This window comes from Balaenoptera borealis, assembly GCF_965194805.1.
Source record: "Balaenoptera borealis genome assembly, chromosome: 4".
NCBI lineage: Eukaryota > Metazoa > Chordata > Mammalia > Artiodactyla > Balaenopteridae > Balaenoptera > Balaenoptera borealis.
This window is the reverse complement of record NC_138861.1, coordinates 45,038,641-45,052,501: the sequence shown is the minus strand read 5'-3', so window position 1 is coordinate 45,052,501 and position 13,861 is coordinate 45,038,641. Positions and strand designations below refer to the sequence as shown.

At 35.8% G+C, this 13,861-nt stretch overlaps 1 protein-coding gene and 1 long non-coding RNA gene across 8 annotated transcripts in view; both read right to left on the bottom strand.

Annotated features, from left to right (window-relative positions):
* Positions 1–13,861, bottom strand: part of LOC309628461 — a 731,364-nt gene that overhangs the window by 495,906 nt on the left and 221,597 nt on the right. The window lies entirely within an intron of this gene.
* Positions 8,794–13,861, bottom strand: part of RBM46 (RNA binding motif protein 46) — a 48,003-nt gene continuing 42,935 nt past the window's right edge. For 6 of the 7 annotated variants that reach the window (XR_014244520.1, XR_014244521.1, XR_014244522.1 and 3 more), the window contains one exon: positions 12,339–13,492. The gene's annotated coding sequence lies outside the window, so the exon portion shown is untranslated. Of the gene's footprint in view, positions 13,493–13,861 lie in introns of all 7 variants that reach the window. The other variant, XM_082391526.1, reaches the window with a different exon arrangement.

Below are 13,861 nucleotides of genomic sequence, written 5' to 3'. Positions count from 1 at the left end.
TGGGACGTGTGTTCACAGGTGTGCAAGGGGGCTGAGAGCTGGAGCATGGGGATTGGAGAACAGGCCTGGAGCAAGAACTGTTGTTGGCTGTGGGAAGATGGACTGAGGGGATGGGAGGGAGGAAATCTGCAGCAGGGAATTCCTACAGAGGAAGACCAGATAGCCATGGAAGCAGGGCACTATTGCTGAGTCACATGCAGGGGGAGGAACCACTATTGTAGCCTCTCTTTCTCCACTTGCCGGCGCCTGCTGATGGACAATACAAGAAGCCATCTCAGGGCAGGCTCTTGTGTGCTGGCTGACAAGCAATAATAAAAGCCCCCTCAAGGCTGGCACTCACGCTCTGGCTGCAGGGCAATTAAAAAAAAAAACCCTCCCAGGGCCGGCCCTCATGCACCATATGTCAGGCGCCAGAAAAGGCCCTCACTAGGGCCATATCTCTTGCACCCCTGGCAGCCAGATTCCCTGCGCATTTGGTGCCAGCAGGGCTGCTGCAATCCAAGCAGTCATACCACCTCTGCACCCAGTCCTCACTGGGGCAGATCCAAGAGCTCCAAGGAAGCCTCAGGACAAGACTCCTGTGGGTGGACCACATGCAGAGGTGGGGATAAAACCAAGCAGAACCCCAGGGACGGGGCGACTGAGGAAGGAGATCAAAAATATTTCCATAAGCTGTACAAGCTGCAGATTTAATCCTCACAATCAGCTAGGTAGACCCTGCATCTATGGAATATCTGAGTAGACAATGAGTGTTCCCACAAATGAAAGCAGTCTAGCTCTGGCAGCTGTGGACTTTGGGGGCAAACACATGCAGGAATTGGGCCAGATCAGAGTCTAAGTGGTCCCCACAATGCCCACAGCAGGTCCAGAGACCAGCCCAGAGGCAGAGGAGGGGTTCTTGGGGAGGCAGAGGGGGGCTGTGTCTCATAGCATGTGCCAGGACACTTACAGCTGAGACCCCAGGGAAACATAATTATTACTTTTAATTTTATTATGTTTTGATTCATTCTGTCATTGGTTCTGGCTTGTTTGGGGTTTTTTTTCTTTCTTTTGTTTGTTTGTTTGTAGTTGTTTTAGTATTTTTTTTTAGTCTTTTGGGATCTTCGTGTTTTATAACAAATTTTTTATTTTATTTTTTTATATCTTTCAATTTTTACTTTGCTTTTCTGTTGTTCTGTGTTCTTTTCCTTATTTTTTTCTTCTTTCTTTAATATATCTTTTATTTATTTTTTTATATTTCCATTTCTACTTTTCTGTTGTCCTGTGTTTTTTACCTTTCTATTTTATTTTACTATTATTCTTTTAAATCATTTTTATCGGTTTGTTCTGTTTCCTTGCTTTATTCTTCAGTTGGCACACTGCTTTGGTTTTGTTTTTACGTTTTATATATTTGTTAGTTTTGATCCTAATTGTTTGATTTAATTTTTGAGTTCTTCAATTTGTCTTGTTGTTCTCTTGCTTTTTGTTTTATCTGGTTCTGTTTTTGTTTCTTTTGCATGTGTGTGTGTTTCCTTGTTTCTGTTTTTGTTTGTTTGACTTTGTTTTTACCATTTCTCTGGGGTTTTGTTTGTCTTTTATTTTTCTTGAATATATTTTCTATTTTATTTTTTTATATTTCTTTTTCTACATTGCTTTTCTGTTGATCTGTCTTCTTTCCCCTTTCTCGTTTTCTCTTTCTTTTTTTAAATCATTTTTGTTGGTTTGTTTTGTTTCTTTGCTTCATTCTTCAGTTGGCACTCTGCTTTGGTTTTGTTTTTCGGTTTTTTGTTTCTGTCAGTTTTCTTTTTAATTGTTTGATTTCGTTCTGTGGTTCTTTACTTTGTCTGGTTGTTCTCTTGATTTTTGTTTTATTTGGTTCTGTTTTTGTTTCTTCTGTGTGTGTTTCCTTGTTTCTGTTTTTATTTGTTTGATTTTACTTTTTACCATTTGTCTGGGGTTTTGTTAGACTTTTTTTTTTTTTTAATACCCTCTACTGCTGGGATGAGCAATTCACGGGGTCTTAGTTCCTTGACAGGAAATCGGGCCTGAGGCTCTGGGGTGGGAGCACCGAGTCCAGGATGCTGGACCACTAGAGAATTCCCGGCCCAAGGGAAGGTTAATCACTGAGAGCTCTCACAAAGGCCTCTTTCTGAATCCAAGACCTGGCTCCACCCAACTGCCAGCAACCCCAGTGCTGGACGCCTCACACCAAATGACAAACAAGACAGGAACACAAAACAACCCATCAGCACACAGACTACCTAAAGTCATACTAAGCTCACAGACACCCCAAAACACACCACCTGAAATAGCCCTGCTCATCAGAGGTAAAAGACTCAGCTCTCTGAGCCTGCGCGTCTGGAGCCTGTGCTCCGCAACAAAAAGAGGCCACAATAGTGAGAGGCCCGCGCACCGCGATGAAGAGTAGCCCCCGCTTGCCGCAACTACAGGAAGCCCTAGCACAGAAACGAAGACCCAACATAGTAATCAATCAATCAATAAATAAATCTTTAAAAAAAAAAAAAGACTCAGCTCCACCCAACAGAACACAGGCACCAGTCTCTCCCATCAGGAAGCCTATGCAATCCACTGGACAAAGCTCACCACCGAGGGCAGAGAACAGAAGCAAGAGGAACTATGACCCCAAAGCCTAGGGAAAGGAGACCTCAAATGCTGTAAGTTAGACAAAATGAGAAGACAGAGAAATATCTTGCAGGCAAAGGAGCAAGATAAAAAACCACAAGACAAAATAAATGAAGAGGAAATAGGCAAACCACCTGAAAAAGAATTCAGAGTATTGATAGTAAAGATGATCCAAAATCTCGGAAATAGAATGGAGAAAATACAAGAAATGTTTAACAAGGACCTAGAAGAACTAAAGAGCAAACAAACAGTAATGAACAACACAATAACTGAAATTAAAAATATTCTAGAAGGAATCAATAGCAGAATAACTGAGGCAGAAAAACGGATAAGTGAGCTGAAAGATAGAATGGTGGAAATAACTGCTTCAGAGCAGAATAAAGAAAAAAGAATGAGAAGAATGGAGGACAATATCAGAGACCTCTGGGACAACATTAAGCACACTGACACTCGAATTATAGGCATCCCAGAAGGATAAGAAAAAAAGAAAGTGTCTGAGAAAATATTTAAAGAGATTATAGTTGAAAACTTCCCCTAACATGGGAAAGGAAATAGTCAATCAAGTCCAGGAAACTCAAAGAGTCCCATACAGGATAAACCCAAGGAGAAACATGCACAGACACGTATTAATCAAACTAACAAAAATTAAACACAAAGAAAAAATATTAAAAGCAGCAAGGAAAAAGCAACAAATAACATACAAGGGAATCCACACAGGGTGATAAACTGACCTTTCAACAGAAACTCTACAGGCCACAAGGGAGTGGCAAGATATATTTAAAGTGATGAAAGGGAAAAATCTACAACCATGATTACTCTACCCAGCAAGGATCTCATTCAGATTCGATGGAGGAATCAAAGGCTTTATAGACAAGCAAAAGTTAAGAGAATTCAGCACCATCAAACCAGCTTTACAACAAATGCTCAAGGAACTTCTCTAGGCAGGAAACAAAAGACCTACAAAAACAAACCCCAAACAATTAAGAAAATGGTAATAGGAACATACATATCAATAATTACCTTAAATGTAAATGGATTGAATGCTCCAACCAAAAGACACAGACTGGCTGAATGGATGCAAAAACAAGACCAATATATATGATGTCTACAAGAGACCCACTTCAGACACAGGGTCATAGGGACACATACAGACTGAAAGTTAGGGGATGGAAAAAGATATTCCATGAAAATGGAAATCAAAAGAAAGCTGGAGTAGCAATACTCATATCAAACAAAATAGACTTTAAAATAAAGACAAGAGACAAGAAAGGACACTACATAATGATCAAGGAATAAATCCAAGAAGATGTAACAATTGTAAATATCTATGCACCCAACATAGGAGCAGGTTAATAAATACATAAGGCAAACGCTAACAGCCATAAAAGGGGAAAGCAACAGCAACACAATAATAGTAGGGGACTTTAACACCCCACTTACACCAATGGACAGATCATCCAGACAGAAAATAAACAAGGAAAAACAAGCTTTAAATGACACATTAGACCAGATGGACTTAATTGATATTTATAGACATTCCATCCAAAAACAAAAGAATACACTTTCTTCTTAAGTGCACACGGAACATTCTCCAGGATAGATCATATCTTGGGTCACAAATCTAGCCTCAGTAAATTTAAGAAAATTGAAATCATATCAAGAATCTTTTCTGACCACAACTCTCTGAGGCTACATATCAATTACAGGAAAAAAAAACCTGTAAAAAATACAAACACATGGAGGCTAAACAATACGCCACTAAACAATCAAGAGATCACTGAAGAAATCAAAGAGGAAATCAAAAAATACCTAGAAACAAATGACAATGAAAACATGACAACCCAAAACCTATGGGATGCAGGGAAAGCAGTTTTAAGAGGGAAGTTTATAGCAATACAATCCTACCTCAAGAAACAAGAAAAATCTCCAATAACCAACCTAACCTGATACCTAAAGCATTAGAGAAAGAAGAAGAAAAACAACAACAAAACCCAAAGTTAGCAGAAGGAAAGAAACCACAAAGATCAGATCAGAAACAAATGAAAAAAGAAGTGAAGAAAACAATAGCAAAGACCAATAAAACTAAAAGCTGGTTCTTTGAGAAGATAAAATTGATAACCATTAGCCAGATTCATCAGCAAAAAAGGGAAGAAGACTCAAATCAATAGAATTAGAAATGAAAAAGGAGAAGAAACAACTGACACCACAGAAATATAAAGAATCATGAGAGACTACTACAAGCAACTATATGTCAATAAAAAGGACAACCTAGAAGAAATGGACAAATTCTTAGAAAAGTACAACCTTCCAAGACTGAACCAGGAAGAAATAGAAAATATGAAAGACCAATCACAAGTCCTAAAATTGAAATTGTGATTAAAAATCTTCCAACAGACAAAAGCCCAGAGCCAGATAGCTTCACAAGTGAATTCTATCAAACATTTAGAGAAGAGCTAACACCTTTCCTTCTCACACTCTTCCAAAACATAGCAGAGGCAGGAACATTCCCAATCTCATTCTACGAGGTCACCATCACCCTGATACCAAAACCAGACAAAGATGTCACAAAAAAGAAAACTACAGGCCAGTATCACCAATGAACATAGATGCAAAAATCCTCAACAAAATACTAGCAAACAGAATCCAACAGCACATTAAAAGGATCATACACTATGATCAAGTGGGGTTTATCCCAAGAATTCAAGGATTCTTCAATACATGCAAAAAATCAATGTGATACACCATGTTAACAAATTGAAGGAGAAAACCATATGATCATCTCAATAGATGAAGAGAAAGCTTTTGACAAAATTCAACACCCAGTTATGAGAGAAACTCTCCAGAAGGTAGGCATACAGGGAACTTTCCTCAACATAATAAAGGCCATATATGACAAACCCAAAGCAAACATCATCCTCAATGGTGAAAAACTGAAACCATTTCCACTAAGATAAGGAACAACACAAGGTTGCCCACTCTCACCACTATTATTCAACATAGTTTTGGAAGCTTTAGCCACAGCAATCAGAGAAGAAAAACAAATAAAAGGAATCCAAATCAGAAAAGAAGAAGTAAAGCTGTCACTGTTTGCAGATGACATGATAATATACATAGAGAATCCTAAAGAATGCTACCAGAAAACTACTAGAGCTAATCAATGAATTTGGTAAAGTAGCAGAATACAGAATTAATGCACAGAAATCTCTTGCATTCCTATATACTAATGATGAAACACTTGAAAATGAAATTAAGAAAACACTCCCATTTACCATTGCAACAAAAAGAATAAAATATCTAGGAATAAACCTACCTAGGGAGACAAAAGACCTGTATGCAGAAAATTATAAGACACTTATGAAAGAAAATAAAGATGATACAAGTAGATGGAGAGATACACCATGATCTTGGATGGGAAGAAAAAACATTGTGAAAATGACTCTACTACCCAAAGCAATCTACAGATTCAACGCAATCCCTCTCAAACTACCACTGGCATTTTTCACAGAATTAGAACAAAAAATTTCACACTTTGTATGGAAACACAAAAGACCCCGAATAGCCAAAGGAATCTTGAGAAAGAAAAATGGAGCTGGAGGAATCAGGCTCCCTGACTTCAGACTGTACTACAAAGTTACAGTAATCAAGACAGCATGGTACTGGCACAAAAACAGAAATATAGATCAATGGAACAGGATAGAAAGCCCAGAGATAAACCCACACACATATGGTCACCTTATCTTTGATAAAGGAGGCAAGAATATACAGTGGAGAAAAGACAGCCTCTTCAATAATTGGTGCTGGGAAAACTGGACAGCTACATGTAAAAGAATGAAATTAGAACACTCCCTAACACCATACACAAAAATAAAATCAAAATGGATTAAAGACCTAAATGGAAGGCCAGACACTATAAAACTCTTAGAGGAGAACATAGGCAGAACACTCTATGATAAATCACAGCAATATCCTTCTGACCCACTTCCTAGAGTAATGGAAATAAAAAGAAAAATAAACAAATGGGATCTAATTAAACTTAAAACTTTTGCACAGCAAAGGAAACCATAACAAGACAAAAAGCCCTCAGAATGGGAGAAAATATTTGCAGATGAAGCAACTGACAATGGATTAATCTCCAAAATTTACAAGCAGTTCATGCAGCTCAATATCAAAAAAACAAACAACCCAATCCAAAAATGGGCAGAAGACCTAAATAGACATTTCTCCAAAGAAGACATACAGTTTGCCAACCAATACATGAAAAGATGCTCAACATCACTAATCATTAGAGCAATGCAAATCAAACCACAATGAGGTATCACCTCACACCGGTCAGAATGGTCATCATCAATTAATCTAGAAACAATAAATGCTGGAGAGGGTGTGCAGAAAATGGAATGCTCCTGCACTGTTGGTGGGAATGTAAATTGATACAGCCACTATGGAGAACACTATGGAAGTTCTGTAAAAAACTAAAAATAGAACTACCATACGACCCAGCAATCCCACTGCTGGGCATATACCCTGAGAAAACCATAATTCAAAAAGTCATGTATCACAATGTTCACTGCAGCACTATTTACAATCGCCAGGACATGGAAGCAACCTAAATGCCCATCAACAGATGAATGGATATAGAAGATGTGCCACATATATACAATGGAATATTATTCAGCCATAAAAAGGAACGAAATTGAGTTATTTGTAGTGAGGTGGATGGACCTAGAGTCTGTCACACAGAGTGAAGTCAGAAAAAGAAAAACAAATACCTTATGCTAACGCATATATGTGGAATCTAAAAAAATGGTACTGATGAACCTAGTGGCATGCAGGAATAAAGACACAGACGTAGAGAACGGACTTGAGGACACACGTGGGGAAGGGGAAGCTGGGACGAAGTGAGAGAGGAGCATTGACATATATACACTACCAAATGTAAAATGGATGGCTAGTGGGAAGTTGCTGCATAGCACAGGGGGATCAGCTCAAAGCTTTGTGATGACCTAGAGTGGTAGGGAGGGTGGGAGGGAGTCTCAAGAGGGAGGGGATACACGGATATATGTATACATATAGCTGACTCACTTTGTTGTATAGCAGAAACACAACACTATAAAGCAATTATACTCCTTTAAAGATGTAAAAAATAAAAAATTTAAAAAAGGAAAAAATAAGTCATGAGATGTAATGTACAGCATGGTGACTATAGTTAATAATACTGTATTGTACATTGAAAATTGCTAAAAGAATAGATCTTAAAAGTTCTCATTACAAGAAAAACTTGTAAGTATGTGTGGTGATGGACGTTAAGATTTATTTTTATATACAAATATTTAATCATTGTTATAAACCTGAAACTAATATAGTGTTATATGTAAAATACATCTCAATAATAAAATAAAACACTTCTGGAATTTGTTATCCATATTTATTTTTACTTATGAGTAGTTTGCAAATTGTAGTGTTCTCTAGCTGTGCGAAAGGTGTGGATCATGTGTGGCTTTATTTGCTTTTGGTTGTTCTGTATAGTTTACAGAGGATGTGTAAAGAGATTTGGGTTTTGGTGAGTTCCATTATTTCCAAAATGTTTCCCCTTAGCCAACTGACTTCAGGAATCCCCATAATACAAAAGATTGAGCAAAGGACGGCAGTATAGCACAAAGTTCTTTAGACTGTGATATGCCATTTCCACTTGATGGTGGTGCTGCTGGACTTGTACGTGGTGATAAAGTAACACCCAGTTCATGCGGGTCAGTCTCTATTAAGCCAAATCAAGAGCTAAGACCTGTTTTTCAGAAGGAGGAGAATTATTTGCCTAAAATAACACAACTTTGTTTCAAATCTTAGAGGTCTTCATTGTTTTTACTATCAGATTATACATGCTTCACGCACACATAATAATTAGTGACACATTTCAAGTACGTTGAACCCATTGAGTCAAAATTGGTGAATAGCTGATTGCATTGCTGCATTTACCACATGTGTTTATTTTGCCCTAAATCCCTACTCAAAACCCATTAACTTCTGGTCACTCAGTAAATACATCAGTGTAGTTTTTCCTAATGTGTTTTTGTTTGGATATGGTTCACTAAAGATCTTCATTTTGTTTCTGAGAACAGATATGTCTTTTTAGCTAAAAGAAATTTAGATAAAATATAGGTTAGATAGATAGATAGATAGATAGATAGATAGATAGATAGATAGATTTATCATAGCACTGTGTCTGAAGTAAAGGAAACTTTTAAAGTGTGATCTTGTATGCTTTCCTCATAATCATTTAGATTTTTGTAATCCTTCCACAGTTTGGTGTGCAAATATATAAGCACATACAAATGTTTTCTCCCTCTTTACCCAAAATACATCATAGGATCTTACACACATATTTCGGAAACTTGCTTTTTTCACATCTCTCGTTCTATATTAGGAATAAAGAGTATTGTTATTCTTTTGTACAACCTTTTATTATGCACCAATAAATTTATTATTTTACTTAATCAGCCCCCTAATGATGGGTATTTGGGTTAAAAAACTATTTCAATGAATAGTGTTTTACACATACCATTTCGCACACATATGCAAGTATATCCCAGAAGTAGGATTGCTGGATCAAAAGATTTAAGTATTTGTAATTTTGGATGATAGCTGCCAAATTGTTCTCTACACCAGTTTATAATCCCACCAGCAATGTATGAGAATGCTCATTTCCTTCAATGCCTCCAAAGGTTTAACAACCTTTTGAATTTCTGCAAATCTGAGTTTTTAGTTTGCATTTTTCTTATGAGTGAGATAAAGCACCTTTTCATACATTTAAGGGCCATCTGTCATCTGCCTTCATACATTTTGTGCATTTTCCTCTTGAGTGGATGATCTTTTTATTGAAATTTAGAAACATTAGAGATTAGCCCTTTGTGAAACAATTCGCCATTATTGTTCAAGTTCATCATTTGTCTTTTGACACGACCCACGGCACTTTCTTGCCACACAGGCTTTCCTTTTTAAATTGGACTTACCAAATTTTTCTATTATGGCCTCTAGATTTTGAGTCATAGTTAGGGAAAACTTTCCCACTCCAATATTGTAAAAGAAAAACTAAAGAGAGGTAAGGTTAAACTTTCTGCATAACCTTTCTTTCTGCTTACAAGGGATTTTATGCAAGCCAAGGGATCATGGCTACTTAGTAGAACATCTCAGCCACAGCCCCTGGCACAAAATTGTACAAAGAATTTGATAAAGGGCTGTCTTTAGAAGTGTTTCCCTGCCCAATGAGCTGCAAGCTAAGAAACTTACCAATAATGGCTGTGGTCGATAGCTTATTATAGAGCCTGTGCTACAAGAATTAATGCAGCAAATAATTAGTAGCTATGTTCACAAGTCAAATGAAATTTCATATGCAGTATGAATAAAACTGCTCAACCATAACATCATAGAAAGAGACAGTGCTTGATATGAATGCACTGATTTATATATTTCTGGTTGAAGGGGGCAGAAGGAATGAAAAACCAGTACAAATAAATGACTACTATATTCTTTATATAATTATACCTAAACAATATAGTCTACCATTTGAGTGCCTTCTACTTAGCAAGTGTTTTACCTTTAACATTATAAGGTTTATTTATATCGTGATTATACAGATTTGAAAGTATGGCTCAGAGAGATTAAAAAATGTGTACAAGTTCAAAGAGCTGTTACTTGGCAGAAGTGGTAATCAAACCTGATGCCAAAGCTTATACGTTTCCCACCATATAACTATGGACCTCCAAATACACTATGTGGTCAGTAAGCTCTCTGAATTGTTTGCGATATACAACTGACCCTTGAAGAATGCAGGGGTTGGGGGTTCCCACCCTCTAGCACCCATGGTTCCATACTGGCTGATTCAACCAACCATGGATGGTGTACTACTGCAGTACGTATTTATTGAAAAAATAATCCATGTATTAAGTGGACCTGTGCAGTTCAAACCCATATTGTTCAAGGGTCAACTGTGTAATATTTTAAGTGAAAAAGTTATGTGGGAACTTGTAATTATTATTATTTGGGCCATTCCAAATGTTTCTATGAAAAACTAAGTTGTCTGTTTATCTTCTGGTTTGCAATCTGAGTCACCTCTGCATCCCAAAGGTATTTCCACAGTAGCTAATGAAATAAATACTCGTTATGCTTGCTGAAGGAGTGATATGAACATGTGAGTCACAGGAGTTAAAACTGTAAAATTAGATGTCAGAAAAAAATTAATGCTAGTTAAGTATAATGTCTATGCTCATTTAAATTAGAAGATCTAAGGCAGTAACCTGGAAAGTATTACGTATAGTTAGATGGAATGAACTTTCTTTAGAGGATGAAAAAAGAAACTAATTTACTCTCCAATAACTTCTGCTAGAAAAAACTTTAGTAGAAGAAATATATGCAACTATTTCATATTCTATTAATGAAAACCCTATACCCCATACAATGAGTTGATCAATAAAGTTAATGTCTGGTATTCTAAGAGGAAAGATTTTTGTCTCTATAAATTATGCAAACCGCCATTAGAAACTGATTACAGATGTAAAATAGATGCTAAACTATTAAACAGTCCAAATGACCTGGATTCATTAATTATTCATTAAAAAGTGAAGGAAACGTCACTGGGTTCATGAACAAAGTATTTCTATTGGTCCCTGAAAAGGACTTTGGTTACGTTTCACAAAACTATTAATTTTCTTTCTGCAGTATCCTTTGCTTTGGTCCCAATGAAGACACTGAGCCTATGTATACCAAGTAGGGGAAATCGTTCTCAGAAGGTCAAGGCGATTGTGAGAGCTAATTTTTTTGTGCATACTAATAAACAAAAGTGAAACACGTGCATATTAGAAGCATCGTATATTTAATGTCAAAGAACTTGAATTCAAGTACAAAAATTAACACATGATTTCAACATTAAAAACCGTAACACTTATTACTCAAAGAACTATACAGTGAATATCAAAAACACAAATGGAGCATAACTATAAAAACCTTAAATACATTAACAGCAAAATTATAATGTATTTCTACAACAAACAATTAACTAAAATATTTATAGTTATTTTCAAGGACCACAATGGTAGATTGCTTTTTCTTTAGTACTGCACAAAATCTGCGTCTTAATCTTTTTGCCCTTCATTTCTTTCTACATAATAGTTAGATGCTTCTGTTTATATAATTGTTCTAATCGCTAATACAGATAGTGATCCTTGGTAATCAAATCTAGTGTAACCATTGTCTGCAAGTGCTTTAATACTTGAGAAACTCTATTTAGCAAAGTTATAATGAAAAAATTTAATGTAAACTTCTGGGTTCTACTGACCACTCAGGAATCAGAAGTTATTTAAAATCCCAAAAGTTTAAAAAGAACAGCAGTTTGTTATAACTTTATCAAGAGAAATCACTAAGTAACTTTTTAAACTTAGCATTTTTAAAAGTTTTACAATGGGAGGTTATTCTGAATTGTGACTGATATTTACTATGTTGAAATAAATATATAATTATCATTTTAAAACCAAATGTACAAACCCGATTCTAAAATAAAACAGTATTTTAATTTGCATGTTTTACAAGGAAACTTTCATACCCCTGTTTATAATATTTTCTTCAGAAGAATGAGGCCTGATTGGAGATATATAGCCGCTGTCCAACATGGCTGCCATTAGCAAGTGATACTGTTGGTGACAAGGGATAGCTTGGATAAGAATAAGGCCTTGAAGTGTAAGGAAGCAGGCTGGGAGGCCCAGAAGAGAGGGTAGCACTAACAGGGGAAAGACTATTTATTGAGCTGCGACGGAAATTGTAGTCTGTAAATAAATACGTAACAATTATGCTTCACATCTTTATGGTTACAAATTTAATTCAAAGAAACAAAGCATTAAAACTATAATCACAGTTTAACATAATGTTCTAACATTCAAAATCCTGATAATCTTATATTGCTGGTAAAGACTGTTTCAGCATTCACTGCATTGCAAATCCTGGTAATTTCATCAGTCAGTATTACGTAAACTTTCACTGACACTATGCTTCAGAGATCTTACTAGAATGCATTCTTGGATATCTATTAATTGTTTTGTGTCTTTATGATCACCGAAAAAGAGAACCTCTGATTTCTCTTGCTCTATCCACAAGGAAGCTCCTTTTAAATCTGGTACTGACACTACGGGATCGTCCAAGAAGAAAAGACATAAAACAGTGAATTCATATTTGCTTCTTTTTTGAAACTGTATTAGGTATCAAACCAGCAGACATATTTACCCCTGGACTGCAAAAACTGTCTAATATTTCATTATTTAAATACTAATGTAAACATTTATACAACCCCACAAACCAATTTAACATTAAAATCCTACTGGTACCATAAAACAGTAAAATGAATCACCTTTATAAAATAAACTTCAAGAAACCATTATCAACTTACAGTACAGAAAAATCCAAAAATTAAACCAAATTATTTCTTTAGAAACCAACATTTGAAATACTACTGTTCCACAATAAACATTCATCTTATATATCAATAATTTCCTGCTTCATTAGTTATAATGTTTATAGATGTGTGTGAGTACTAAAGACCAAATTTGTAAATCCTGTACTTTCCAAAAACTCAACTATGTTCTTTGGTGTAGAGTAAGCCAAGGGTGTGAAAATGACTATGAAGTGATTATTTATAAAAGGTATGGTGTTTCTAGGAACAGAAGAAATTAGGTCATCTAATGCACAGGTAAAGTTTTTTCTATATTTTCCTGGTGCTATAAATGAGGCCTAAAAATGAATGTTAACTTAGTATTGTCATGGGACTTAATATTAAGCCAACAGGAATGAGATCAACTGCAGGAGAATAAGTTCAAGCAACATCAGAAAGGACCTAGTTAAGAAAAAAAATGGAAAAAATAAAAATCAGTTAAATATAGGTTTAATTTCTAGCCTGTAAAACTCTAATTAGAATAATTTTATAACCTTTTTATTTTTATTAATGGTACCATAAGATCAATAAAAGCAGTTTGTTCCAAGAAGACATAAATACATTCAAGGCATACAGTTCAAAATATTTTCAGTATTTTGAAACTGGATAAGGAATGACTTTGACACCATTTGCTTTTCTAATATCCAAAAGTAGGATAACTCTAGGTATTAGAGAACTTTTTTCTTCTCTTAATGGATCCACTTTGCCTGAAGCGTTATGGCATTGAGTATAAACAAAAACCTTAGTGTTCCTGATAATTCAAATAACTGC